Source organism: Bufo bufo, chromosome 7 (genome assembly GCF_905171765.1).
Source record: "Bufo bufo chromosome 7, aBufBuf1.1, whole genome shotgun sequence".
Lineage (NCBI taxonomy): Eukaryota > Metazoa > Chordata > Amphibia > Anura > Bufonidae > Bufo > Bufo bufo.
Window position 1 is genome coordinate 89,121,470 of NC_053395.1, and position 24,402 is coordinate 89,145,871.

Below are 24,402 nucleotides of genomic sequence, written 5' to 3' on the forward strand. Positions count from 1 at the left end.
CTTCAAAAAGCGGAAATTCACATTTTTGTACCATAGTTTGTAAACGCTATAACTTTTACCCAAACCATTTTTTTTTTACCCAAACATTTTTTTTTTATCAAAGACATGTAGAACTATAAATTTAGAGCAAAATTTCTATATGGATCTCGTTTTTTTTTGCAAAATTTTACAACTGAAAGTGAAAAATGTCATTTTTTTGCAAAAAAATCGTTAAATTTCGATTAATAACAAAAAAAGTAAAAATGTCAGCAGCAATGAAATACCACCAAATGAAAGCTCTATTAGTGAGAAGAAAAGGAGGTAAAATTCATTTGGGTGGTAAGTTGCATGACCGAGCTATAAACGGTGAAAGTAGTGTAGGTCAGAAGTATAAAAAGTGGCCTGGTCTTTCAGGGTGTTTAAGCACTGGGGGCTGAGGTGGTTAAGCATAGTGGAGACTACCTTAGCAGATAATCTTCTCCCCGACTAAACTTCCCTCTTAACATCCATACCTAGATATGGAGAATCTTCGGGTTGGGATGAATAATCGGGCCCTGAAAAAGCAGATCTTCCTCCAATGGAAGAGTCCACGGTGGTTCCACTGTCATTCTTAGAAGACTGGAGTACCAAGATCTCTTTGAGCCACATTGGGGCTATCAGAATAACTGAGGCCCCTCCCTCTCTATTTTCTTTAATACCTGGGGAATAAGGCAAAAGGGAGGGAAGGCATATCCTAGTTCTTGACTCCAATACTGTGCTAGCCCGTCTATTGCTAATGGGTCATCCAAGTGGTTGAGGGAGTAGAACCTCTCCACCTTTTTGTTGGCTCTTGAGGCAAAAGGGTCCACCGTAGGAAGACCATATCTCAGGACTATTTGCGAAAAAATGTCCTTGTTTAGGCACCATTCTCCCTGTAAAGCGGAAGTGTAAGAAAATATTTCTGCTTACGAGAATCCAGCTGAATTCCTAGAAAGGTACAAATTTGCGAAGAAACCAGACATGATTTCTCACAATTTATCCTCCATCCTAGATTTCCCAAAAAAGGAGAAAAGGAATCTTATCTTTTTTTTTCTAGTTCTTCTTTTGATCGAGAGATTAAAAAAAAAAATCATACAGATAAGGTACTAGTGTAATTTCGGACAGTCTGAGAAAGGCCGCCATTTCTGCTATTACTTTGATGAAAAGTCTGGGGACCTGTGAAACCCCAAAGGGTAGTGCTTTGTACTGGAGATGTAGTAATTCTCCCTGAACCCAGACAGCTATTCTTAAATACGTTTCGGAGGACACATTGATTGGGTCATGATAATATGCGTCCTCAAAATTCAAGCTTGCCATCCAGCAATCCTGGAGGAGGAGATCTACAGTCGATTTTATTGTCTCCATCTGAAATTTTTTGTAAAATCAGGGATTTGTTTAGCTTCTTTAGATTTAATATCACTCTGTATGTGACATTTGTTTTTTTTACAAAAAAAAAGCGGGGAGTAGAACCCCTTGCCCCACTCTGTCTTGGGGACAGAGCAAACCACCCCCTTGTCTAAGAGGGAAAGAACTTTTAGTTCCAAGGCCTTTCTCCTTTCCGGGGTTTTGGGACAGGTTGTCTGAACGAAAAAGTTTTGTGGGTGAGAAAGGAATTCCAGCCGGAATCCATTTTCTATCACCCCCAGGACCCATCTGTTTTGAGATATTGCCTTCCAGGCTGGGACAAAAAGTGACAGTCTTCCCCCCACCTGAGACCTGGCATCATTGTTGTTTATCCTTGGACCTATTATCCTGGGACTTGGTTCCGTCATGCTGGTGGGAACCCAGATCCTGCACAGCACTGTGTGCATCCAAGGCTGGCTGTCTTCTCCTGCCGCCAATTTATATTTTGTGCCTCGGCTCCTTTAAACCAATAGGTCCCCTTAGAGCGCCTAATCCATGCCAGAGTCTTCCCCCCACCTGAGACCTGGCGTCATTGTTGTTTATCCTTGGACCTATTATCCTGGGACTTGGTTCCGTCATGCTGGTGGGAACCCAGATCCTGCACAGCACTGTGTGCATCCAAGGCTGGCTGTCTTCTCCTGCCGCCAATTTATATTTTGTGCCTCGGCTCCTTTAAACCAATAGGTCCCCTTAGAGCGCCTAATCCATGCCAGAGGATGCTCCCACCTCTTCTGGCAAGCGCCCGGATATGATGTCTAAGTGCCAGAATAGGCCGTCCTTGCGTGCATGCACAGTACGCCCCAGAGAGCGGGCCCATCTTGGAAGCGGGGCGTCGTACATCCCGCAGCAATGGACAAGGAGACGCCTGAACATGGCCACAGCAGTTCCCCGGGAGGCAAGGGGGGAAAATGCTGGAGGAAGATCAGTCTCAGGCAGCGGCTCTACCAAGGAGACTGACGCCGCCAGGGATAGGTCCCTTTACAGTAGGGTAGACCCGGACCTCCCAAGCCCCCAAAGGTGAGAACCAAAACATAGAAGGAGCCAAAGCTCCTCAGGTACCTTCTATCTGGAGGACAGGAAACCTGAACTGAGGTGTGGTGGGGGTGTGAACCATTTTATCTTCTCAGGTTTCCTGTCCTGGATGGGAGGTCCTGGTCACATGGGTGCCATCATGGGAGAGGGGGAAATTATATGCTACATAATTTCCAGTACTTGCATGCAAAAGTTGGATAGTGCATTTCTGAATTTTTTTGCTCTTGTATAACACATGCAGCATTGAATATAGACGTGTGCATGTATGAACTCATATGTTACAGTTTTTTACAGACTATATTTCATTAGCATACTGTAGGGGTTAGCTCTTCTCCGGGGGTCATTCACACAAATATCTTTGCCAGACACCAGGTTTCAGGTCCAAACCGTGCATTTATTGTGCACACTCCAACCAATACAGGTTATCATGAAGTCGCAGCTTCACCTAACACATGTGACATCCACATAAAATAATAAACACTTGCCCGGCTAGGCTCTAACTAACACAGAGTTTCCTGACTCACCTAGGTCACAGTTCACACCCTGTGAACACACACGGCTTTCTCAGCCAATGTCCCACAGCCTCCTGGCTGTACAGAGCACAGTACACCCACTGCCTCCAGTCCAGTGTCTCAGCACACATGGGGAATAGTGGTCTCTCAGCCCTCCTGGCTTGGACCACACAGACAGAGCCTCCAGGCCTCTGTCCACAGGTAACACACTCCCCCCTCTCTGACACTCTGGGAGGTACCTTATGCCAGCCTGATTACTTCCAGCTAGTCTTGCCTGTGGTGGAATAGGGGTGTGGACCGAACTATCCACCCCTTCCTTGCCTCTAACCTGAGTGAGACCTGTCACTGTCTCACATATCCCCCCCCCCTTTGTTCAAGCCCATGAGGGTGAACACCTGCATAACCACGGGAGGCTGGTGAGAGGGCACCCACCTGGCCTGGACATGGGGAACAGCCACCCACCCTGCTCTTTGGCTGCTCCCAATAAGAACCGGCCCAGATTGACTTTACAGCCACACTAAGTAACACAGTGTCAGCGAGCACTAGCTGCCACTGACACAGAAAATTACCGGTTCTTATTTCACCAAGGCAAGGAACCTTGGTGACACGTACCTTCCCCTTGTTCTTCCAGACCAACGCCAGCAGAGCTTGGTTTATCACCAAAACCAACATCTTGCCTAACAGAAACTGCCTAACAGCCTCATGTGCCCATCTCATGGCCAGATACTCTTTTTCTACGCTTTCCCGAGTGATAATGATGCGCTGTCGTATATTTAGATCTCTCTCTCTTTTTAGATCCTCTGGCTCCTGTACATGCGCCTCACGTCCTTACTTGGACTGCTGCAACTCTCGACTGAACTGTTCCCAGTCATGGTAATGACCCAACACTTCCTCCCTTGCTTTGAAGGGCTCCTTCAGCAGAGCATGCTTGCCCCAGCTCGCTTCTTTTACGTGCATCTGGGTCACTTCTTCCTTCTTTCCAGCAGTAGTTACGCCAGCTACTATGGCAGTTTCAGAGACCTCTTCTTCTTTAGTGGCTTTTTCCACTTCAGCCGCGGCTCCCTTTGGCTTAACTTTGGTCTCTGTAGCACCTGGGGACTTCACGTCAACCACCACATCGACCTTAACTTTTTCAGCCTTTGTCTTCTTGAAGTCTCCAGTCTCTTTGACCGCCTTCTCATCCTTCTCAGACATGGCACCATACACTTGCCCTGTTAACTCCTCCCCCTCTTTCTCATCGAGGCAGGAGGCACCAGGGTCTTCAGCAGACTCCTCGTCTTCTGTCATTTTCTCCAGAGGCTCACCCAGGACACTGTTCTCCTTTTGTGGAAGAGTCAGGATATACAGCCCATCACAATAGCCCGGAAACTGATCGTTCACCTCCTCGTACTTCTTCCCCAGCAGCCTGCTGGCTATTTGGAAGGCCCTGTATGCAGAGGGGACGTCTTCCAGGCCTAGGTTACACATTACCACGGGTCTGTGGTCCTCGGCATCCACATCAGCCCCATCAACTGGTTTAGCAGAAGCATCTTCCATCTTCTCTGCCACAGCCAGCACCGCAGTGCCACCATCTCCAGACCCATTCTTAATAGGGTCTAACTTAGACTTCTTCAACTCATCTTTTAAGCTCATGAGATTTTCAGTCTCTGCTCTGAGTTGCTTGTTCAGCCTCTCCAATTCAGCATGCTCCTCAAGCGCTTCTTCCAGGTCTCCTTTTCCCAAGCATCAGTCTGTTTGGTCACGTTTTTCACCATATCGAGCCGAGATGTATTTCTCTTCAGCTAGGAACCAGTCATACTTCTCCTGTTTCCCCAGGCACTGAACCACCAACTCCATATTTTTCAGCAGTTTCTTTTCAGCTTTTTGCACAAGCTCGTGGGAAGTGCCCCGCTTTTGGGCCTCCGGTTCCAGCTGCTCCTTGCTCGGCTCTGCTGCAGCAGATGTAGGATTATCACCATTCTCTTTCTGGCTCTCCTTCTTTGCCCTTTCTGAAACTTTCTTCAGTTGCTCTGTGAAGACAGCTAGTCCCGTCTCTAACGTTTCTAGGGAGTGTGAGGAGAGAGAGAGATCATCCTCCTGTTTGCAGCTGTACTGTCGTGTCAGGTCACCTACAACTGTCTGGATATGGGCTTCAGACCCTAGGCTGACGTCACCCGACTTAATTCTCATCTCGTCAGATATAACTGTCTGGTCGCCACTAGTAACCACCTTTGTTTCGCAGGACCTTGACATGGTAGCTTCACTCTCTCGGTTGCTATCGGTCACAGCACATACGTCACTTATACCGCTCGTGTCATTACTAACTCTGACCTCCAGGGGTACCGATGAGCTAATCCCCACCTGGGACACTTCCTTAGTAACCAACCAACATTGTGGAGACTGCATTTCCACCTCTGGTACGTGCGGTACACCCTCTAACCCGATCATATTTTCCTGCACCTTCAAACACTGAGCTGGAGCTGGGCTTTGCTCCACACTACTAATATGCATGTCTTCAAACCTTTTGATTAAGTCATATAGCGCTTCATGAAACATAGCAGATGCAGAAAATAAAGCTTCATCATCATTTACATTTTTACCACCAGGGGGCGCTTCTCCCCTGACCACAACCTGCAACGGAAAAGATATATCACTGTCACCACATATTTCATATGACATCATATTTTCCTTATGCATTTCCTCACTTTTGTCACCATCACTTAGCACTTGACCAGCACCACTGTTTCCAATGGTCAACATTCTTTCCCCATGGAGGTCAATGTGCAGCTCTCTTAGATCTTCACTTAAAGGGACAGGTACAGGTTCTGCAGGAGTTTCCTCACTATCTGCAGAAGTGTCTACCTTACCCCACAGCAACAAAACGATTTCACGGCCCAATAACACATTATGTATATGTGAAACTGCATCACTAAGTTCACAAGTCCCAGATTGCACTGGAGTCTCACACTCAGGGAGAGCCACCGGACAGTCCATGCTAACTCCATGAAAGTCCTGCACATAGTTCTCAGCCACCCGGCTGGCAGGTACCAGGGTCACCTGGCTCTCTGCGTCCAGCAACGCCTGGACTGGACTGCCCTTCTCCACAAGGTCACACATTAGTGAAGCAGTCTCTAGTCCGGGTGTTTTTACACCGACTGGCTCGGCAGATAGCAACTGCTGCCGGCTCATACCACAGCACAGGGCTTCTGAGGCATTAGGGCACTGGTCAGCAACATGCCCAACCTCCGGAGCCCTGCTCCCTGTCACTTTAACTGCTGTATAAGAAACAACTGGAACGCTCTTACCCACAGCCGTCACGGGTTTGGCGCTCCCCAGTGTTGTACGCACGTCTCCACAGCAGTCATCTTCCTTGTCCGGGATGTTGGGAACCTCCAGCCCTTGGTTCCTGGTCATAGGACAACCAGGTGCACACCTTCCCACTTGGCGACATCTCCAGCAGCACTCTCTCTGTTGCCGGACAGCTGCATGCTGTCGAGGTTGGTTGCTCTTAGCAACAGCATTACGGCATCGTCGCACATCCTCTCTAGGACTCTGTACACCTTGGCAGAAAACACTTGAGAGCCGCACTGCTCTCTATCTCACTCTTTTCCCGTCGGTTGCCCTTGGCAACGGCATACACCACCTCTGCATCCAACCGCATCCCGAGAACCTGCAGTTCTTGGCTCCTAGTCATGAGGTCACTGCCCAGTTCCTCCGCACAGCGGTTACCATGGGAAACGCCTTGGGTTAGGACGTCTCTTTGTTTGTCCAACCCGCACATGAGCTTTTCCTGCTCCTGTTGCCACATCATTTGCCTTTGGCTATCCTTCAGATTGGCCCGCATCAGCTGCTTGGTGAAATCCTCCATCCACCCCATATCAACTGACAGTCCTTCCAAACAGGTCAGTCTCTCTCACTGGCTTCTGGCCCTTTAAATAATGCACAGTGTGCACCACAGAAAAAACTAAAATGTCCAGATTAACACCAGCAGTTTTCCGGCAGCCGCTGCTCCTGCAAACCAGCAGGCTTCCAGCACTTTTACTTCTCAGCAGGGACACCTGCCCGCATCCGACACCAATTGTAGGGGTTAGCTCTTCTCCGGGGGTCATTCACACAAATATCTTTGCCAGACACCAGGTTTCAGGTCCAAACCGTGCATTTATTGTGCACACTCCAACCAATACAGGTTATCAAGTCAGGCCGGACGAGGAGCGCAGCGGTGGGGGAGGCCGATCATGAAGTGGCTTGGCTGTGAAGGGACAGGTGAGGTAGGGGTTAAGTGGGGAGGCGGGGAGAGATGTAGGGGCGCGGGTTGCTAGGTGAGCGGGGGTGGCCAGCGTTGATGTGGGAGGAGGAGGCGGGAGCAGGAGCATTGCGGCCAGGAGAGGAAAACGCCCACCCTCCCGTCATTAGTGAAGGTGGTATTTGGTGAAGTGTTGGGGCTTTTGTGTTGTCGCGACAGTCGTGGAGGCGGGGGAGGTCCTTGAAGTGGAAGAATATGGTGGTACCTGAGGATGGGAGGGCCCCGCGGGAGGGGCTGGACTCTCATTGAGGAGCTGGTAGTAACTAACTACGCGTCCATCAGTTGCTGCCTCCGAGCTGGGTTCAACGGCTGGGGGCAAGATGGAGACGCAGGTGTTCCAGTGTTTATGAGGTTATTGGGGCTTCTAGGACCTCCCTCGTCATTGGTTAATTTAAGTTATTATGTTATGTATTTATTCAATAAACGGCTGCTGTGGCCAATTAAGTCCAAGCAGTGGTGTGGTGTATTTATTTTTATGGGTTAGGTGGGGGTGTGGGTTATGTAAAGGTTATTTTGAGGGACTGAACAAATAGCCAATGCCCTCTTCATGAAGTCACAGCTTCACCTAACACATGTGACATCCACATAAAATAATAAACACTTGCCCGGCTAGGCTCTAACTAACACAGAGTTTCCTGACTCACCTAGGTCACAGTTCACACCCTGTGAACACACACGGCTTTCTCAGCCAATGTCCCACAGCCTCCTGGCTGTACAGAGCACAGTACGCCCACTGCCTCCAGTCCAGTGTCTCAGCACACATGGGGAATAGTGGTCTCTCAGCCCTCCTGGCTTGGACCACACAGACAGAGCCTCCAGGCCTCTGTCCACAGGTAACACACTCCCCCCTTTCTGACACTCTGGGAGGTACCTTATGCCAGCCTGATTACTTCCAGCTGGTCTTGCCTGTGGTGGAATAGGGGTGTGGACCGAACTATCCACCCCTTCCTTGCCTCTAACCTGAGTGAGACCTGTCACTGTCTCACAATACGTATTTGCATTTTAGTTGCAAATTTCAATTTTTGTCCAATTTTTGCTAATAATCATTGTTTGCTGCTAAGCTGCATGAAGGTGATTGTGTGTCTTAATTATTAGGTTCAATTTTTATACAAATTATGTTTTGCACTCTCTGACAGTGAAGATTTGGTAAAATAGAACTAATTGATGTGAACAGTATACATTTTTAACACATATGTGTATGATGACCATATATTACATGGCCCCTTATCCAGTGTTTAAGAGCAGAGGTCCCCAGCAATGGGGCAGCCGACAAATACTAGGCAGTGCATCTGGTACTTGTCTGCGGGGAGCGCGGGAGTGGATCTGTGGGGAAAGGAACTACTGACTCCTCTGCCCCACTATTTAGCCTCACCTACTGGGGGCACTATATTTAAGGGGTCCTATATTTAAAGAGGCCACAAATGGGGGGCACTTTATATAAAGAGGCCACTATTGGGATGAATTATATGACTGGGGGCATTATATGTGAAGAGGGCACTACAGTGGGGGAATTTATATGTGAAAAAGCCACTACTGAGGGACATTGTATGTAAAGACGGAACTACTGGAGGGTATTATATGTGAAAAGGGCACTACTGGGGGTATTATATGAAAAGAGTAAACTACTGGTAGGCATTATAGGTGATGAGGGAACTACTGGAGGGCATTATATGTAAAAAGGGGCACTACTGGGGGTATTATATGTAAAAGGGGCACTAGGAGGGGCATTATAAGTAAAAAGGCCCCTACTGTCGTGAGGGGCATTATATCTAATGGGGTCTAAATAATGATGATTACTAAGTGGGATCATAAAAGGAGGCATTAATACTAAATTTTTGGGTACAATTATGCAGAGAGAAGTTGTGGTCAGGAGTAGTGTTGATCGAGCACCGTAGTGCTCGGGTGCTCGGGCCGAACAAATTGTGATATTCGGGTGCTCGAGTATAATGGAAGTCATTGGGAGAACCCGAGCATTAAACCAGGTACCCCCTGCTCTGAAGAGGGTAGGGTTCCTGGTTCATAAGAAAATGTCAGAAATTGTTGGTAACACCACCAAAATGGTTCTGTAACAGCATGGGGAGGATGTATGATGCATCTTGGACTTGCTGGTCGCTGCTTGGAACTATGTTGTCCGAATAGTTCGGCACTTTTACATAATGACAATAATACTCACAAAACCAAGAAAAAAAAAATAGATTTTACAGGAAAAATTAATAGAAAACATTCTTTTCAGAATATTTACTTGTATATAAAGTGCTGCCAAAAATTACAAAGAAGAGGCACTCCGATACACCCTTAGTTACACATAAAGGAGGGCATCATACACACCCTTAAAAATTATGATTGATGGCCTGCTGGTGACCCTCAAAAACATTAGCAGCAAGGGCCTGCTGATCTGACCATCTAAAACATTATGGGCGGTGGCCTGCTTCCGCTTTGGTGACTTTAGTTAACCTGGGGCCGATGGCACGTCCCATTTGGATGTCTGGCCTATCAACTTTCGATATAATTGTCAGCTCAAAACCATTGTAAACTACGGGGAATCAGTGTTTAATTCCGGAGATAGAGCCTGAGAAACGGCTACCACATTCAAGGAAGGCAAGCGTGTGGCGTGCAAATCACACACTCCGGACTCGTGGAGGTAGTGGCGATAAATAAAAATACAGGACTCTTAAGATGCCCTGTTATTAGAATGAGTAATAAAAAATTACAGGGACTGTCACTGCAGTATTTTGGATGAGGAAACGTTATACAGGAGAGGCCCTGCTGCTGCTTTGCTGACTCTAGATAACTTCTGCCTGATCGCACGTCCCGTGACGTACACGATCCATTTTCATATCTTCCCTATCAACTTTCGATGTTCTTTTATGCGCCTAACATGGTGACCACCGGTAACAGGAAATCATTGTTGGATATCGGAGAGGGAGCCTGATAAATGGCTACTACTTTAAAGCAAGGCAGCATGAGTTGCGGGCCTGCAGGTGAGCTAACCCTGTAAAAAATTTGATGTGAGTGCCTGCTGGTGAGCGGACCCTATAAAAAAAGTCGAAAAGTCATGGTTAATCTAGGCCTTGTTCATATTTATATGAGTCAACCTCTCAGCATTTTCAGTTGACAGGCAGATACGCTTATCTGTTATAATGCCACCAGCAGCACTAAATAGACATTCAGACAAAACGCTGGTGGCAGGGCAGGCCAGCAACTCCAAAGCGTAGAGCGCCAGTTCGTGCCACGTGTCCAGCTTGGACACCCAGTAGTTGTAAGGCACTGAAGGATCATTGAGGACGCTGACACGGTCTGCTATGTACTCCTTTACCATCTTCCAAAATTTCTCTCTCCTTGTGGCAGTAGGCAGCACATCAGGGTGAGGGTGCTGGCAGGGTGTCATGAAACTGTCCCAGGTTTTGGAAAGTGTTGCCCTGCCTCTGTTGGAACGGCTGTGTATTCCCCTTGTCTTCCTTCTTTGATTGGCCAAGGAAGTACGGACTCTGCTGCCAGCGTTGTCAGATGGAAAATTTTGGAGCAATTTTTCAACAAGGATCTTCTGGTAGTGCACCATTTTGCTCGTCCTTTCAACCAGAGGAATGTGAGATGAGAAGTTCTCTTTGTAGCGGGGGTCGAGAAGGGTAAACAACCAGTTTAAAATGTGTATAATGTGCGGGTAGCGGGAAAGGCAGCCTAACATGAAGTCAGACATGTGTGCCAGAGTACCAACACGCGAGACTTCACTGTCGTCATCAGGAGGATCACTCCCAATCTCCTCATTCTCTTCCTCCTCTTCTGCCCACCCACGCTGAACAGATGGAATTAAACTTCCATGGGTACTACCCTCTGTAGCGGATGCAACCGTCTCCTGCTCCTCCTCCTCCTTCTCTTCAGCCTCCAATTCATGCTGAGAAGACGAACTGGTCTGATTATCATCAACCTGTGTAATGTCTTCCCCCATTTCCACCTCTTCCACATGCAAAGCGTTGTCCTAATTGTGAGCAGCGAGCGTTTGAGAAGATACAGAAGTGGTATGGTGATGCTGATAATAGCGTTATCGCCGCTCACCATCTGTGTTGATTCCTCAAAGTTGTGTAAAACCTCACAGAGGTCAGACATCCATGCCCACTTCTCGCTTGTGAATAGCGGAAGCTGACTGGAAAGGCGACGACCATGTTGCAGCTGGTATTCCACAACAGCCCTCTGCTGCTCACAAAGCCTGGCCAACATGTGGGACGTGGAGTTCCAGCGCGTGCTCATATCGCACAACAGCCGGTGAGATGGCAATTTCAAGCGCTGACATACCGGCTGAAGCTGTCGGTGACTTGCGGAAATGTTCACACACGCGGCGCACCTTCAGCAGTAATTGGGGCATGTTTTTAGAAACTGCTGAACCACAAGGTTGAATACGTGGGCAAAGCATGGGATGTGTCTTACTTGTGTGGTTACCCAGCTCCAAAGCCGCCACCAAGTTACGTCCATTATCAGACATTATCAGACACAACCATGCCTGGTTCTAGGTTGAGCGGCGAGAGCCAGAGCTCAGTCTGGTCTCTTATCCCCTGCCACAGCTCTGTGGCGGTGTGCTGTTTGTCACATAGACAGATCCGCTTCAGCACTGCCTGTTGCCACTTCCCCACTGCAGTGCTACACTGCTTCCAGCTACCAACTGATGACTGACTGGTGCTGCCCGCGGATACTTCGGAGGTGGAAGTGGAGGAGGAGGAGAAGTGGGAAGTGGAGCCACTAACGTATGTGGTGGCGGAAACTCTGATGGAATTGGGGCCGAAATCCTTGGTGTCGGTAGCACCTGTGCCATCCCAGGGTACGAGTCGCTTCCGGCCTCCACAACATTCACCCAGTGTGCTGTCAGGGAAAGGTAGCGTCCCTGGCCGAAACCACTTGTCTATGTGTCCGTGGTTAAGAGGACCTTCCTAGTAACTGCGTTGGTCAGGTCATGTGTGATGTTAAGGGACAAATGTTGGTGTAAGGCTGGCACGGCATACCTTGAAAAATAGTGGCGGCTGAGGACTGTGTAACGAGAGATGGCCGCCGACATCAGGCTGCGGAAGGCATCAGTGTCCACAAGCCTAAATGGCAACATTTCCAGGGTCAGTAATTTGGAAAGCTGCGCATTTAGTGCTATTGCCTATGGGTGGGTGGCTGGGTATTTTCACTTGCGTTCAAATGCCTGGGGTAATGACATTTGGACGCTGCGCTGGCACAGGGAAGTGAATGTGGTCGTTGATGGTGCTTGCGAAAGTCCAGGTGCAGGGCGGGAGGCATCCGGGCCTGCGCCTTGGACAGGGGATTGGCCAGCACGTAACACAGGGAAAGAGGAGGCAGTGGTGTGACCCGCAGACACAGATTGTGGACCCAGACGTTCGGCCCACTTATTAGGGTACTTTGATGACATGTGACTAGGGATGAGCGAACCCGAACTGTATCGTTCAGGTTCGTACCGAATTTTGGGGTGTCCGTGACACGGACCCGAACCCGAACATTTTCGTAAAAGTCCGGGTTCGGGTTCGGTGTTCGGCGCTTTCTTGGCGCTTTTTGAAAGGCTGCAAAGCGGGCAATCAACAAGCGTCATACTACTTGCCCCAAGAGGCCATCACAGCCATGCCTACTATTGGCATGGCTGTGATTGGCCAGTGCAGCATGTGACCCAGCCTCTATTTAAGCTGGAGTCACGTAGCGCCGCACGTCACTCTGCTCTGATCAGTGTAGGGATAGGATGCAGCTGCTGCTGTTAGGGCGAGATTAGGCAGTGATTTATTTACTGAAGTGATCGATATACAGCTGTGTATCATACAACCTCAGCTATTCAATTGCTCACTGTTTTAAGGCTGCCCAGAGCGTTTTTCAGTCACTTTTTTCTGGGATGATCGCAGCCATTTTGTGTCTTGTTGTGCGCCAGCACAAGCTGTCACCAAGTCCATTTTTAACCATCAATAGTGTGTTTTTTTTTTGCTATAATCTACATCAGGGGCTTGGCTGTGCTTGTTATTTTATTGAGGGGTAAAATACAATTGCCAAAATAGCTCTACCTCTTCTGCTGCTGCCGCCTCGGCCTCTTCCTCCGCCTCTGGAGGAACGTTGGCACCTGCCGCCAGAGGCGTATCTAGTGAAAATGGCGCCTATGGCAAGCACTGAAACTGCGCCCCTGGGGGGAGAGAGGAAGTAGGATCACCAGCGGCCCTGTCTGCTTAGCACATACGCACAATCGCACCTGATGATGACTTTAAGGCCTCTTTCACACTGGGGGGTGGGGGCGTCGGTGGTAAAGTGCTGCTATTTTTAACGGCGCTTTACCGTCTTTTTTGCGGCACTGTTCAGCCGCTAGCGGGGCGCTTTTAACTCCCGCTAGCGGCCGAGAAAGGGTTAAAAAAAACGCCTGCAAAGCACCGCTTTGATTTCAATGGGCAGGGGCACTTTAGGAGCCACTCCTACAGCGCCTCAAAGATGCTGCTTGCAAACGCACTGCTCCAGTGTTAAAGCCCTCTGGCTTTCTTCACACAGGAGTGAATGGAGCCGCTCTTTCAGGGCGCTTTGCAGGTGCTACAGCGCTACAAAATAGAGCACTCCAATGTGAAAGCCAGAGGGTTTTAACACTGGAGCGGTGCGTTGGCAGGACAATAAAAAAAGTCCTTTTAGCCACATCTTTGAGGCGCTGTAGGAACAGTGTACACACTGATTCGAAAGCGCCACTGCCCATTGAAATCAATGGGCAGCGCCGCCGAACCGCCAGCAATGCACCGCTGCAAGCTGCATTTTGCGGGCGGTTTTAACCCTTTTTGGGCAGCTAGTGGAAGCTCAAAGTCCTGCGAGCCGCATATTTGAGGCGCCCTGCTAGCGGCTGAATAGCGCCGCAAAAACTACAGTAAAGCGCCGCTCAAATAGCGACGCTTTACCGCCAATAGCGCAACGCCCCAGTGTGACAATAGCCTAAGCCTGGCATCATGACAGTCTCAAACAGAAGCAAGCAGCCCATCCAATATAGTGCTTGCACAATATGGATTAAATTAATTATAATTATGCATAGCCATAGATATAAATAAAGTGATTTGTGCAACAGCAGGTACAACTTGCACAAATCACTTTATTTAGGATATCTATGCATAATTCTAATTTATTTATTCCATATATTTAGCAGCACTATATTAGGTATTTAGCAAGGTTACATTTATTAGGTTGCCTGCAGTGCTTGGCAGATTGCAGAATGTCAGTACATCATTATACAGTGTGATCATGATGTGTGTGTGTGTGTACCGTAGCAGACTAGCAGTGCTGCCTGGCTGGGGGTCCAATCGTCCAACTTCTCACAGTTCTTCTCCTCACTTCACCTCAGTGCAGTCAGTCACCTCACGAGTGACACGCTTGGATAAATGAAGCTACGATACGCAGAGGAGGGTAGGCGGAGCTTGAGGCGGAGCTGGAGGCGGAGCCTCTGCAAGTTAGCAGATACACGGACGGACTGGGCGATCCCATTCATAGAAAATCATGGGGGCGCCTGTCTTTCTCCTACATGCCAGCCCTCAGTCCAGACTGTCCAGCCAAGGTAAAAGTACTTTCCAAGTTAATTTGCGTGCCGCCGCCAGCGCTGGGGCTAAAGGAGGTGGCTGCAGAATGGGTGGGAATTTTTTTTTCATGATATTTTTTTTTTTGTCGCCCCCCCCGCTTGGCGCCTATGGCACTAGCCATGGCTGCCATAGCTTGGATACGCCACTGCCTGCCGCCCAGCAAACAGAGGATGTACCACCAACACCACCACCTCCGTCACCAAGCATCTCAACCATGTCACACGGCAGCGTTCAGCTCTCCATCTCACAAACATTTGAGAGAAAGCGTAAATTCCAACCTAGCCACCCTCGATCCCTGGCCCTGAATGCCAGCATTTCTAAACTACTGGCCTATGAAATGCTGTCATTCAGGCTGGTGGACACAGACAGCTTCAAACAGCTCATGTCGCTTGCTGTCCCACAGTATGTTGTTCCCAGCCGCCACTACTTCTCCAAGACAGCCGTGCCTTCCCTGCACAACCAAGTATCCGATAAAATCAAGTGTGCACTGCGCAACGCCATCTGTGGCAAGGTCCACCTAACCACAGATACGTGGACCAGTAAGCACGGCCAGGGACGCTATATCTCCCTAACTGCACACTGGGTAAATGTAGTGGTGGCTGGGCCCCAGGCGGAGAGCTGTTTGGCGCACGTCCTTCCGCCGCCAAGGATCGCAGGGCAACAATCTTTGCCTCCTGTTGCCTCCTCCTCCTACTCGACTTCCTCCTCCTCTTCTTCCACCTGCTCATCCAGTCAGCCACACACCTTCACCACCAACTTCAGCACAGCCCGGGGTAAACGTCAGCAGGCCATTCTGAAACTCATATGTTTGGGGGACAGGCTCCACACCGCACAGGAGTTGTGGCGGGTTATAGAACAACATACCGACGAGTGGTTGCTGCCGGTGAGCCTCAAGCCCGGCCTGGTGGTGTGCGATAATGGGCGAAATCTCGTTGCAGCTCTGGGACTAGCAGGTTTGACGCACATCCCTTGCCTGGCGCATGTGCTAAATTTGGTGGTGCAGAAGTTCATTCACAACTACCCCGACATGTCAGAGCTGCTGCATAAAGTGCGGGCCGTCTGTGCGCGCTTCCGGCGTTCACATCCTGCCGCTGCTCGCCTGTCTGCGCTACAGCGTAACTTCGGCCTTCCCGCTCACCGCCTCATATGCGACGTGCCCACCAGGTGGAACTCCACCTTGCACATGCTGGACAGACTGTGCGAGCAGAAGCAGGCCATAGTGGAGTTTCAGCTGCAGCACGCACGCGTCAGTCGCACTGCGGAACAGCACCACTTTACCACCAATGACTGGGCCTCCATGCGAGACCTGTGTGCCCTGTTGCGCTGTTTCGAGTACTCCACCAACATGACCAGTGGCGATGACGCAATACCACTTCTATGTCTCCTTGAGAAAACACTTAGGGCGATGATGGAAGAGGAGGTGGCCCAGGAGGAGGAAGAGGGGTCATTTTTAGCACTTTCAGGCCAGTCTCTTAGAAGTGACTCAGAGGGAGTTTTTTTGCAACAGCAGAGGCCAGGTACAAATGTGGCCAGACAGGGCCCACTACTGGAGGACGAGGAGGACGAGGATGAGGAGGAGGTGGAGGAGGATGAGGATGAAGCATGTTCACAGCGGGGTGGCACCCAACGCAGCTCGGGCCCATCACTGGTGCGTGGCTGGGGGGAAACGCAGGACGATGACGATACGCCTCCCACAGAGGACAGCTTGTCCTTACCTCTGGGCAGCCTGGCACACATGAGCGACTACATGCTGCAGTGCCTGCGCAATGACAGCAGAGTTGCCCACATTTTAACGTGTGTGGACTACTGGGTTGCCACCCTGCTGGATCCCCGGTACAAAGACAATGTGCCCACCTTACTTCCTGCACTGGAGCGTGATAGGAAGATGCGCCAGTACAAGCGCACGTTGGTAGACGCGCTACTGAGAGCATTCCCAAATGTCACAGGGGAACAAGTGGAAGCCCAAGGCGAAGGCAGAGGAGCAAGAGGTCGCCAACGCATGGCAGAGATGTGGAAAAGTTTTGTCACCACGCCACAGCTAACTGCACCACCACCTGATACGGAACGTGTTAGCAGGAGGCAACATTTCACTAACATGGTGGAACAGTACGTGTGCACACCCCTCCACGTACTGACTGATGGTTCGGCCCCATTCAACTTCTGGGTCTCCAAATTGTCCACGTGGCCAGAGCTAGCCTTTTATGCCTTGGAGGTGCTGGCCTGCCCGCCAGCCAGTGTTTTGTCTGAACGTGTATTCAGCACAGCAGGGGGCGTCATTACAGACAAACGCAGCCGCCTGTCTACAGCCAATGTGGACAAGCTGACGTTCATAAAAATGAACCAAGCATGGATCCCACAGGACCTGTCCATCCCTTGTGCAGATTAGACATTTATAACTACCTCCCCTTAACCACATATTATTGTACTCCAGGGCACTTCCTCATTCAATCCTTTTTTTTTTTTCATTTTACCATTATATTGCGGGGCAACCCAAAGTTGAATGAACCTCTCCTCTGTCTGGGTGCCGGGGCCTAAAAATATCTGACAGTGCCCTGTTCCAGTGTTGGGTGACATGAAGCCTGATTCTCTGCTATGACATGAAGCTTGAATCTCTGCTATGGGACCTCTCTACTCTGTCTGGGTGCCGGGGCCTAAAAATATCTGACAGTGGCCTGTTCCAGTGTTGGGTGACATGAAGCATGATTCTCTGCTATGACATGAAGCCTGATTCTCTGCTATGGGACATCTCTCCTCTGTCTGGGTGCCGGGGCCTAAATATCTGACAATGGCCTGTTCCAGTGTTGGGTGATGTGAAGCCTGATTCTCTGCTATGACATGAAGCCTGATTCTCTGCTATGACTTGAAGCCTGATTCTCTGCTATGACATGAAGCCTGATTCTCTGCTATGGGACCTCTCTCCTCTGTCTGGGTGCCGGAACCTAAATATCTGACATTGGCCTGTTTCAGTGGTGGGTGACGTGAAGCCTGATTCTCTGCTATGCCATGAAGCCTGATTCTGTGCTATGAAACCTCTCTCCTCTGTCTGGGTGCCGGGGCCTAAATATCTGACAATGGCCTGTTCCAGTGTTGGGTGACGTGAAGCCTGATTCTCTGCTATGACATGAAGCCTGATTCTCTTCTTTTTACTTGAAGCCTGATTCTCTGCTATGTCATGAAGCCTGATTCTCTGCTATGGGACCTCTCTCCTCTGTCTGGGTGCCGGGGCCTAAATATCTGACAATGGCCTGTTCCAGTGGTGGGTGACGTGAAGCCTAATTCTCTGCTATGACATGAAGCCTGATTCTCTGCCATGAGACCTCTCTCCAATTGATATTGGTTAATTTTAATTTATTTTTATTTTAATTCATTTCCCTATCCACATTTGTTTGCAGGGGATTTACCTACATTTTGCTGCCTTTTGCAGCCCTCTAGCCCTTTCCTGGGCTATTTTACAGCCTTTTTAGTGCCAAAAAGTTTGGGTCCCCATTGACTTCAATGGGGTTCGGGTCCGGGGCGAAGTTCGGGTCGAGTTCGGACCCCGAACCCGAACATTTCTGGGAAGTTCGTCCGAACTTCTCGAACCCGAACATTCAGGTGTTCGCTCAACTCTACATGTGACAGATCATGCTGGTGGTGGTGAGGTTGCTAGTGTTCACGCCCCCGGCTCATTTTGGTGTGGCACAGGTTGAAAACTACTATTCTTTTGTCGTCCTCAAAAAAGCGCCATACTGCCCAACACCTACTCCTTGGCAAGGGAGATTTACGCAAGGGGGTGCTCCGTGGAACAGTTGCAGGCCTGTTCGGTGGTGCTCGCCTTCTACCTTTTGCCACCCCACTGCCTCTTCCAGGATGTTGCAGTACTGCAGATCCCTCCCCCTCTGTACTGCTCTCCTCGCTCGGCTTGTTGCCACCTTCCCAGGTTGGGTCAGTGACCTCGTCGTCCAGCACCTCCTCTTCTACTTACTCACTATGATCATCCTCCTGATTTTTTGACCTAACCACAATCTCAGTGATTGACAACTGTGTGTCTTCAACATCCACCTCATTAAACACTAATTGTCGTTCCCCAGCATCATGTTCTTGTGATTCTGGATGCTCAAGAGGTTGGGAATCGGGGCACAAGATTCTCAGGTCCCTCTTCAAGCATGCTTGGTGAGAGGGCCAAATCAATTAATGGCGATGCAAAAAGGTCCTCTGAATATCCTTATCCTTTCCCTAGGTATATATAGAACCTAAGTTTTATCCCCATCTAGTGGTGGGATGTATAAATTACACCTAATCTGCCTGGTAACAGGGATTTTGCAGATACATTAATACAAAGTCTTATTCAAAGTCCCTATTAGAGACCCTCGGGATATTAAATGCAATTCATATACGGTCTATAGGACCAATAATCCCTTTAGGGAAACACTGCAAGTGGCATAGGCAGTCCAAGTAGATACGGAGCGAGGTGGAAGTTACCGTGTTATATGAGGCAACACAAGTATCAGTTCCAGCGCGTGCTCATGTCGCACAACAGCCGGTGAGATGGCAATTTCAAGCGCTGACATAACGGCTGAAGCTGTCGGTGACTTGCGGAAATGTTCACACACGCGGCGCACCTTCAGCAGATACATGTTCAAATGGGTTGTTCGGATGGCAGAGATGGCATATCATAATCATAACAAAATTAATAAATATTAAATAATGTACAAGCCAGATTTGATATAATCATAGCAACAAAAACAAAAACAAAAAATGGTGTCCAGTAGTAAAAAAATTATATATCCAAATACATATAGGTACAAATGAGTGCAAATACGGCGGGTCCGTGACATACGGTTTACGAAATTGATAATGGTAAAGCGGCATACTGGTTATGATGGAATAGACCTTGTTACATGTATCGATAGTAGTGGGAGTATATGCGTGCCTAGGAGCAAAACGTACAGAGGACATAATGCACATGATTATATTGTTATAGCAGAGTTGAACATGATTGAATACTGTATACTACAGTCCACCCATATGTGTGCTGCTGGGTACTGCTGGTCTATGCCAGATCGAGGGCTGCTTATGGCGTTAGTCCATATGGGCGGGTATATCACACATGACCATATGTTTCATTTGCATACGACACATATATCATTTGCATATGTGTGAGGACTCAGGCGATAAAGCGTGTATCATTTGCATATATCACAGTATATCGATACATGTAATCATAAATGCAATCATAGTACATATCATATTGTATATATCAGCATACATCTTAATGCATTCGATAAGCTCAGTGACCCCCACGTATTATTCCTATACTTGAGATCCTGTATATATGGAGACATAGAGGGGTGAGGACCTACAGGAAGTTCCCATGGTTGAAAGGACTGGCATAATAAAGAAGTTTCTGTGGAAGAAAAAATAAAAGGTTAAGGTAAATTCTCTACCTGAGTAGTGGGTAGCGGTATTCTGGGGTGCTGGATGCAGACGTGACCCATGTTCTGCCGCGGTTTAAATCGTCTGAGGGATCGCAATTCCGGTCATCTGACCGGAAGTGACGCGGTATGTGGAACGCATGATTGCGTTCCAAAGGGCGGAAGTGCTAGTGGGCACTGTATGGAGCGCAGGTATTGGTCATGTGACCGGATGGGAGGAGGGCAAATGGAGCGCAAGTATGCGTTCCAAATGATATCACATGGTAATGTGTGCATACCGGAAGTGGAAAGATGTAATTCTTCCCACATATATTTCGATATAGTCCATATTTGTTATGGGATGTTTGATTGGGCAGCAAGTGGAGGAGGGTGGGTGTATTAGGGTGGTGACATAGAAGGATGGCTGTGCATGACAGTAGTGTCATTGTAAGTGTGAATAAAGATGTAAGGTACCTAGACTATATAGGGGAAACATTTAGACATATGGACAGTAGTCTATTTTAAACACGTATCAGATGGTGTCATAGTGGGCTGTGTCATTGTAATTATATGGCACTTTTTAAGTGGGACTATTTGGTCCTATACGTATGTAGTATATATCAGCCTGGCTGTGGGGATGGTGTAAAATCCCTTGGATATTTAGGGAAGATATTGAGCAAGTGAGTAATAGCCTATTTTGTAATAAGTGAGACTGTTTAGTCCTATGGGTATGTTGCGAAATATATCAAAATGGGATGTATATCTAATAACGGGGGGGAAAGGAGGGGGGCAAGGGGGGGAGGAAGGGGGGAGGGAGGAAAAGGGGGTTTGGAAGGGGGAAAGCTAATACCTCACCCTCGCCCGCTTGTGGACAATTCAATGAGTCTGCAGAAAAAAGGAGAAATTCATATATCAATATACGTCAGTAAATCACAGGTTTATAAAGAAATCACATTCGCGGTTTAATCCGTGTGGTGCCAGTGTTCCCAATTTATGTATCCAGAAGGCCTCTCTCTGTTTCAGAAGAAGCGTCCTGTTGCCACCTCTCCTTGGCTGATCAGTTTGTTCCAGGATTTGGAAGCGAAGCTGAGAGATTTGATGTTTTTTCTCAAGAAAATGTTTAGGTATCGGTAAAAAAGTGTGTCCTAATCTGATTGTGGATTTGTGCTTGCTTATCCGGTCCCTGATGTGCTGTGTTGTCTCACCGACGTATCCGAGGCCGCATGGGCATTTTAATAGATAGACGACGAAGCTCGAGTCGCAGGTGTAAAATCCCTTGATCGCAATGGCCTTTCCGGTACGTGGGTGTGTAGCATTCTCTCCCTTGATTACGCTGGAGCAGTGTGCACAATGTAAGCATGGGTATGTTCCTTGTCTCCTACTGCGTAGAAAGGTTTGTTTGTGAAGTCTAGTAAAGCTGGCTATATCTGCTTTGATTAATTTATCCCTTAAGTTGGATGGTCTTTTGTAGCAGGTTAGTGGTTGTTGTTGGAATTCTTTGATCTCCGGATACGCTTTTGAGAGTAGTGACCAGTTTTTTTTTGAGAGCTTGCTGTATTTCGGGCATGAGGGGATGATAAGTGGTTACACACGCTATTCTATTGGAATTATCTTGTTTAGCTTGAGGTGGTGTGGGTGGATTCTTTAGATCCTGGAGGGCTTTATTTAGAATGGTCTTTAGGTAACCTCTTTGTACAAATCTGTTGGTCATGTTGTCGAATCTCGTATTTTTGATGGTACTGTCTGTGACGATTCGGTCAACACGTGTGTATTGGGAGCGTGGTAGCGATTTTTTTTGTGGCTCTAGGGTGGCAGCTATTGAAAAGGAGGAGATTGTTCCGGTCCGTGGGTTTGTGATATAGATCTATGTCTATAGATCCTGCTTGGTCGATCTTGACCAGGGTGTCTAGGAAACTAATTTCCTTTTTGCTAATGTGTGAGGTGAATCCCAGTTCGCTGTAGATATTGTTAAGGTCTGTAATGAAATCATCTATGGTGGATGTGGGACCCTTCCAGATACAGAAGATGTCGTCGATAAAGAGAAGCCATATATGGGCGTGTTGTTGGAACAGGGGATGGTGTAGACGTGATCGTCCTCAAATTTTACCATAAACGCGTTAGCGTAGGGTGGGGCCACGTTGGACCCCATAGCGGTACCCCTCTTCTGGCTGTAATAGGTGTCCCCAAATAAGAAAAAGTTTTTTGTAAGTATAATCTCTAGTAGTTCCAGGCAACATTTCTGTTGTTGGTTACTGAGATTGGATTGTTCATTAAGGAGTTTTGCCGTGGCCTGTATACCCTTCTCATGTGTGATGGAAGTATATAAACTGTTGACATCTAATGTCAACAGGTTACAGTCCATCAGTTTATCCATGTTTTGTAGTTTTTTCAAAAAATCGGAGGTGTCGAGTATGAAGGATCTGGATGTTTTTATCAGAGGGGTCAAATTTTTTTCTAGGTAAATGGCCAGAGGGGAAAAGATAGACTCAGTAGATGCAACAATAGGGCGTCCTGGGGGTTTTGTCCAATTTTTGTGGATTTTGGGTAGGGTATGAAATACTGGGGTAATGGGGTCTCTTTTCGTAAGGAAGATGGCGATTTTGGGGTCTATGATGCCTAATGTTGAGTATGAGTTAATGGTACGGGAGATTAATTCTTGTATGTGTAGGGTAGGATCTCTTGGTAATATTTCATATGTTTCTGTGTCAGAAAGTTGCCTATTAATTTCCGTCAGGTAGTCCCCCTTGTCCATGACGACAAGAGCTCCACCTTTGTCCGCCGGTTTGATGGTTATGTCCTTGTTCAATTGTAGTGAATTGAGAGCTATTTTCTCTTCCTGGGACAAGTTGTTGATATGTTTAAAATGGCCTTCCGTATTTGCCATGAGGATGTTACCTATTAGTTTCTGGGAAAGGGAGATGTATGTTTCTATTGGATGTTTATTTTTTGGGGGCATGAAGGAACTTTTGTTCCTGAGTCCCAGGTTTTTAATGGATAGGGGTCCTGGTTCGGTAATAGGAATGGGGTGTTCCGGTATTAATTCCTGGAAGTGAGCTTTGAGTCTTATGGTTCGGTAGAATTTCTGTAATTCTTGTTCTAATGAGAACGTATTAAGTGTTGGTGTCAGACAAAATGATAGGCCCTTCTGTAGGACTGTAATCTGTATAGGTGATAGGTTAGTGGATGAGATGTTAACTACTAGGTTGTCCTCCTTACCTTGGAGCGTGTCTGTATACGTCCCTCTTGGTTTCCTCCCGCCCCGCCTGGTCCTCCGTGTCTTGATCTGCCCCTCCTTGGGGCGTTGCCTAAAAAACGGGGTTCGTAATTCCCGGATCTATTGTTATCGGATGCCGAAGAACCGGAGTGGTGTGGATGTCTGTATCCTCGGAAGTATTGTTGCTGTTGGTTTCCTTTCCAGCGGTAGACTCTCTCTAGTCTATAGTCTTCAGCGTCTCGTATGAATTTCTGTCGCTTTCCTTGTTCGGCGTACTTCTTGTATTCCTGCAGTTGCTTGTTGATCCTTTCTTTGGTTTTGGTCAGTTCTTCTTCCGGTGTAGTTGAAGTCAGCTGGGTTTCGGTTGTCTTGATCTGTGAGGCTAGTTCACCGATCGAAATTTGTAACTCCTCTATAGTTAGTAAGATCAGGTCGAGGGAGCACTTGTTCAAAATGCTCTCGAATCATTCGCAGAATTCTTTTTTGTCTGCGAAGAGTGTGGGTCGGAGATGAGATCTCAGGCCTCTTGGAATACGCTTATTTTTGTAGTATTCAGTGAGTGTGCTGCAATGTAGTTCCCATCCGATCAGTTGCTTGCAGTCCCGCTCGTACTCACGGATTTTCATTTCATGGTTCGGTATGTGCAGGAACTCGTTGGGTAAGTTTACCCTGGACACTATATTCTCTGCTGTGGTAGTGTCATATGAAAAGGTATTCGTCATGCTTGTTTGAAGGTGCTGGTATCCCGCAGTAATCACGTAATCTGTAGTAAAGTGAGGAACCGCACTCTGTTCAAGGGTGTCACCGGTGCCAATCAAGGGCTTGTTATGCCGTTTTATCAAAGTAATAAAGTATTGAGGCACTCAGGTTGAGATTTTTTGCAATTCAAGTGAGGTTTATTTCATACTCTCTGCATCATCCATTTGCCCATGGCATATATAAGCGTCAACAAAATATTTCTGACCAGACGTTTCGGTCACAGTGGACCTTCATCAGTGGT

General features: G+C 48.0%; 1 long non-coding RNA gene across 1 annotated transcript; it reads right to left on the reverse strand.

Annotated features, from left to right (window-relative positions):
* Positions 1-20,136: 20,136 nt before the first annotated feature.
* On the reverse strand, positions 20,137-23,544 carry LOC121008286. The gene is made up of 3 exons (XR_005780548.1): positions 23,405-23,544; positions 21,044-21,073; positions 20,137-20,181 (listed from the first exon to the last, which is right to left on the reverse strand). It is a non-coding gene; the product is annotated as an uncharacterized LOC121008286 (long non-coding RNA).
* Positions 23,545-24,402: the final 858 nt, after the last annotated feature.